This window comes from Amblyraja radiata, chromosome X, assembly GCF_010909765.2.
Source record: "Amblyraja radiata isolate CabotCenter1 chromosome X, sAmbRad1.1.pri, whole genome shotgun sequence".
Lineage (NCBI taxonomy): Eukaryota > Metazoa > Chordata > Chondrichthyes > Rajiformes > Rajidae > Amblyraja > Amblyraja radiata.
In genome coordinates this window covers 2,077,904-2,084,434 of record NC_045999.1, presented here as the reverse complement: position 1 = coordinate 2,084,434, position 6,531 = coordinate 2,077,904, and positions in this window count along the sequence as shown.

The window sequence follows — 6,531 nt, the reverse complement described above, 5'->3', positions numbered from 1 at the left end:
TAAGGAAAGTGAGTCGTGAAAGTGCAGGAAAGTGTTGGAAAAAAAAGCCCATTAGAAAAAGAATTAGAAAAGAAAGTTAAGAAATAGACCCTAGAAAAGACAGAAAGAGAAACAGTTGCTCTATTATAAAAAACCACGCAAAAAGGGATATACCAACTTCATGTTTTTCATCCCCCGTTACCAGATCCTGGCACCATTTATTTTTTAAATTACTGTTGCACCTTATGCTTGTAGTAAGTCAATAAATGCAGAACACGTCTTTTGGAAGTGGTCTGCTTTGCCTGCAAGGAGGAGTCTCATATCTTCCAGGTGTAATGTTTCAAACATATTTGAAATCCACATATTTACACAGGTTATATGTCTGATTGAGTAATTAAAACTGCCTGAAAATATACTCTCCTAACAGCTGACATATGAATGACATTCAGCCATTTTTGGTGTCAATAATCTGTTTCAATCCCGTGCATATATATCTCAGATTTAAGTTAAAAACATAGGAAAATAGGTGGAGGAGGAGGCCATTCGGCCCTTCTAGCCAGCACCGTCATCCAATATGATCATCCACAATCAGTACCCCGCTCCTGCTTTCTCCCCATATCCCGTGATTCCGTTAGCCCGAAGAGCTAAAGGGGCTGTCCCACCGTACGAGCTAATTCAAGAGTTCTCCCGAGTTTGCCCTGATTCGAACTCGGAGATTTACGGTAATAGCCGCTCGTAGGTACTCGGGGCTCTCGTGGACATTTTTCAACATGTTGAAAAATCTTCACGAGTCTTCACGTGCTTACCGCGTTTCCCGAGTACCTGCCGTTAGCGTTACGAGCCGCTAAGAGACGTCCCGAGCTCCGACGTGCCCGCTACGTACATTCTACGTGTTTACCACGAGTTTGATTTTTTTTTAAACTCAGGGGAGCTCTTGAATTACCTCGTACAGTGGGACAGGCCCTTGAATCTAACTCTCTCTTGAAAACACCAGTGAATTGGCCTCCACTGCCTTCTGTGGCAGAGAATTCCACAGATTCACAAACTCTCAGGGTGAAAAGGTTTTTCTCTCATATCAGTCATAATGTCCTTAAACTGTGACCCCTGGTTCTGGACTCTCCCAACGTCGGGAACATTTTTCCTGCATCTAGCCTGTCCAATCCCTTAAGAATTTGATATGTTTCTATAAGATCCCCTCTCTTGTATATGTCCCCTGTTTGTATATATTGTTTCTGTTGCAAGAGTAATCTGTGTGTCCTGTTCTTTTATCAAAGTATAATGATACACAAGGAGGGAGAAATAAATAGTGCACAAGTGTGCAAAATATCACAACTGCTGCTAAAGTATAAAAACATAATCAGGGCTTGTGCACCTATGTTTCAGTCTCATCTCATTTTCTACTTTCTGACAGTTTTCTTACTGAAATATCCACTGTGCATTATATTGTGGAGGGAATTGTGAATGTAATTTGGTCTCTTGGTAGTTATCATTGTTGCTAATAATGTAACTATTGATGTGGATCACAAGAATCTATGAAGCTGATCGTACAACATAATGGTGACATTAAATGTTCATGAGGGATAGCAGCAGAATTAGGCCATTCGGCCCATCAGGTCTACTCCGCCATTCAATCATGGCTGATCTATCTCTCCCTCTTAACCCCATTCTCCTGCCTTCTCCCCATAATCTCTGACACCCGCACTAATCAAGAATCTATCTATCTCTGCCTTAAAAATATCCACTGACTTGGCCTCCACAGCCTTCTGTGGCAAAGAAATCCACAGATTCACCACCCTCTGACTAAAGAAATTCCTCATCTCCTTCCTAAATGAACGTCCTTTAATTCTGTGGCTGTGGGCCCTGGTCCTAGACTCTCCCACTAGTGGAAACATCCTCTCCACATCCACGCTATCCAGGCCTTTCACTATTCTGTACATTTCAATGAGGCCCCCCCCTCATTCTTCTAAACTCCAGCGAGTACAGGCCCAGTGCTGACAAACGCTCATCATATGGTAACCCACTCATTCCTGGGATCATTCTCGTAAACCTCCTCTGGACACTCTCCAGGACCAGCACATCCTTCCTCAGATACGGGGCCCAATACTACTCACAATACTGTACATGCAGTCAGAACAGCACCTTATACTGATCTATCAAAATAAATCCTAGCATTGCATTTGCCTTCCTTAATACCGTAATATTTTCCATATTTGTGTTTCTGGGATATTTTCTCCTTTTGTCTCCCTTTTCCTGAGATGTTGATTCTGTTACCTCTTGCGCATTAAGTGTTCCACATTTGTACAGTTTGCAATAGATGCAGGAGTAGGCCATTCGGCCCTTCGAGCCAGCACCGCCATTCAATGTGATCATGGCTGATCATCCACAATCAGTTCCCCGTTTCTGCTTTCTCCCCATATCCCTTGATTCCTTTAGCCCTAAGAGCATAGGGATGAGAGGGGAATCTTATTGAAACATATAAGATTATTAAGGTGTTTGGACACGCTAGAGGCAGGAAACATGTTCCCCATGTTGGGGGAGTCCAGAACCTGGGGCCACACACACAGTTTAAGAATAAGGGGTAAGCCATTTAGAACGGAGACGAGGAAACAGTTTTTCTCACAGAGAGTTGTGAGTCTGTGGAATTCTCTGCCTCGGAGGGCGGTGGAGGCAGGTTCTCTGGATACTTTCAAGAGAGAGCTAGATAGGGCTCTTGAAGATAGCGGGGTCAGGGGATATGGGGAGAAGGCAGGAGCGGGGTACTGATTGGGGATGATCAGCCATGATCACATTGAATGGCGGTGCTGGCTTGAAGGGCCGAATGGCCTACTCCTGCACCTATTGTCTATTGTCTATTGAGCTGACCTCTATTGAATCTTGTATTCAGCATCCTTGCCAACAATGTGTCCCCCTGACCTATTCGACATTTTTTGTAAATTCGCTTGGTACTATTCAATATTGAAACACTCCCTCGTGAAAACGTCTAGTGAATTGGCCTCCGCTGCCTTGTGTGGCAGAGAATTGCACATTAATTCATAGAAACATAGAAAGTAGGTGCAGGAGTAGGCCATTCGGCCCTTCGAGCCTGCACCGCCATTCAATACGATCATGGCTGAGCATCCAACTCAGTATCCTGTACCTGCCTTCTCTCCATACCCCCTGATCCCTTTAGCCACAAGGGTCACATCTAACTCCCTCTTAAATATAGCCAATGAACTGTGGCCTCAACTACCTTCTGTGGCAGAGAATTCCAGAGATTCACCACTCTCTGTGTGAAAATATTTTTCCTCATCTCGGTCCTAAAAGATTTCCCCCTTATCCTTAAACTGTGTGACCCCTTGTTCTGGACTTCCCCAACATCGGGAACAATCTTCCTGCATCTAGCCTGTCCAACCCCTTAAGAATTTTGTAAGTTTCTATAAGATCCCCCCTCAATCTTCTGAATTCTAGCGTGTACAAGCCGAGTCTATCCAGTCTTTCTTCATATGAAAGGCCTGCCATCCCAGGAATCAGTCTGATGAACCTTCTCTGTACTCCCTCTATGGCAAGAATGTCTTTCCTCAGATTAGGGGACCAAAACTGTACGCAATACTCCAGGTGTGGTCTCACCAAGACCCTGTACAACTGCAGTAGAACCTCCCTGCTCTTATACTCAAATCCTTTTGCTATGATGGTGATTCAGATCTGGATGCATGCCTACTTTCAATGACTGGTGTACCATGACACCCAGGAGACCAAAACTGTACGCAATTCCGATTACATTGAGCCGAGTAACTTAAGGGGGAAGGAGGAAGCCTGTACGTTGGGAGTCCAAGACAAGGGACGGCTAACATCATCCGCATTTACACTGACGTAATCTTCCCTGAAGCTTGACGTGTCCATTTTGTATCCTCTTGCAGTCGGGAAGATGTGACCTTTAATATTTCTCAGTGATATCGTGCAGTTGTGTTGGATGGATTTAAATGCTCTGGTTCTCTAATGGAGAATTTGCAGTAATTGATTTTACTCCAGCCCGAGGAAGAGGCTTCTGCCCGCTGCATGTCATTGTGACCTCACGGGCAGGAAGTGTTCTATATTAAAATACCTGCTCGAGGCATCCTGCAGCCAACTGTCATGATGCATCAACTTTAAAGACAGTGGGAAACTGAGAGTTAGCAGCGAGAGATCGCGGGGCAAAGCAGAATCCCTGACAGCCCAATATCATACGTTCCATATTTAGCAGACCATGGTGAATATCTATAGCGCTTGCATCAGTTGTACAGGGCCTTGGTGAGACCACGCCTGGAGTATTGCGTACAGTTTTGGTCTCCTAATCTGAGGAAAGACATTCTTGCCATAGAGGGAGTACAGGGAAGGTTCACCAGACTGATTCCTGGGATGGCAGGACTTTCATATGAAATGTGTGTGAATGTGTGTGAGTGATTGGTGGTGGTCGGAGGGGCCGTAGGCGCAGATTGGCAGCCATGCTTCCGTCAGTCTGCCCCAGGGCAGCTGTGGCTACAGAAGTAGCTTACCACCACCGAGTGTGACTGAGGAGTGAATGAATAATGCGATGTAAAGCGCCTTGAGTATTAGAAAGGCGCTATATAAATCCCATCCTTTATTATTATATGATGAAAGACTGGATAGACTCGGCTTGTACTCGCTAGAATTTAGAAGATTGAGGGGGGATCTTATAGAAACGTACAAAATTCTTAAGGGGTAGGACAGGCTAGATTCAGGAAGATTGTTCCCGATGTTGGGGAAGTCCAGAACAAGGGGTCACACAGTTTAAGGATAAGGGGGAAGTCTTTTAGGACCGAGATGAGAATTTTCTTTTTCACACAGAGAGTGGTGAATCTGTGGAATTCTCTGCCACAGAGGGTGGTTGAGGCCAGTTCATTGGTTATATTTAAGAGGGAGTTAGATGTGGTCCTTGTGGCTAAAGGGATCAGGGGGTATGGAGAGGCAGGTACAGGATACTGAGTTGGATGATCAGCCATGATCATATTGAATGGCGGTGCAGGCTCGAAGGGCCGAATGGCCTACTCCTGCACCTATTTTCTATGTTTCTATCTTGGTTTAGTGTTTAGTTCAGTTAGGAGATACAGCGCGGCAACAGGCCCTTCTGCCCGCCAAGTCCGCACCGACCTGCAACCCTACACACTATACTACACACACACTAGGGACAATTTACATTTACACCAAGCCAATTAACCTACAAACCTGCACGTCTTTGGAGTGTGGGAGGAATCCGAAGATCTCGGAGAAAACCCACGCATGTCACGGGGAGAACGTGCAAACTCCGCACAGACAGCACCGTAGTCGGGTCTCTGGCGCTGTAAGGGAGCAACACTACCGCTGCGCCACCGTGCCGCCCACGCCATCTTGCATGCTCCCACAAACAATTATAAAGAAGGCAACACAGGAAGAAATAAAAATAAGGACAATCAAGGAACTGCAGGTGCTGGTTTACAATAAAAGACACAATGTGCTGGAGTAACTCAGTGGGTCAATAGACAATAGACAAAAAGTGCAGCAGTAGGCCATTTGGCCCTTCGAGCCAGCACCGCCATTCAATGTGATCATAGCTGATCATCCCCAATCAGTGCCCCGTTCCTGCCTTCTCCCCATATCCCCTGACTCCGCTATTTTTAAGAGCCCTATCTAGCTCTCTCTTGAAAGCATCCAGAGAACCTGCTTCCACCGCCCTCTGAGGTAGAGAATTCCACAGACTGTGAGAAAAAGTGTTTCCTCGTCTCCGTTCTAAATGGCTCACTCCTTTTTCTTAAATTGTGCCCCTTGGTTCTGGACTTCCCCTAACATCGGGAACATGATTCCTGCCTCTAGTGTGTCCAAGCCCTTAACAATCTTACGGCAATCTTACAGGTCATGGATAGGTGACGTTTCACAGAGTGCTGGAGTAACTCAGCGGGTCAGGCAGCATCTGTGGAGAACATGGATAGGTGACGTTTCACAGAGTGCTGGAGTAACTCAGCGGGTCAGGCAGCATCTGTGGAGAACATGGATTGGTGACGTTTCACAGAGTGCTGGAGTAACTCAGCGGGTCAGGCAGCATCTCTGTGGAGAACATGGATAGGTGATGTTTAGAGTCTGGAGACTTCTTCAGATAATATAACACTATAGCGAGTCCAATTTTAAAGGAAGGAGGTGAAACAAATCTGTTTGCATAAATGTTGGCAATAAGATGGATGGGAGATGCTGTGTGCATTCATAATGTATAATGTGTTCTACATCAAAGATATTTGACTGAATTGAGACAGAACGGCATAAAAGACAGACGCAAACAGCTGGAGTAACAGCTGGTCAGGCAGCATCTCTGGAGAAACGGGGAAATGGAATTTCATGGAGGCATGTGAAGGCCAAGTCATAGAAACGTAGAAAATAGGTGCAGGAGGAGGCCATTCGGCCCTTCGAGCCAGCACCGCCATTCATTGTGATCATGGCTGATCGTCCCCTATCAATAACCCGTGCCTGCCTTCTCCCCATATCCCTTGACTCCACTAGCCCCTAGAGCTCTATCTAACTCTCTCTTAAATCCATCCAGTGATTTGG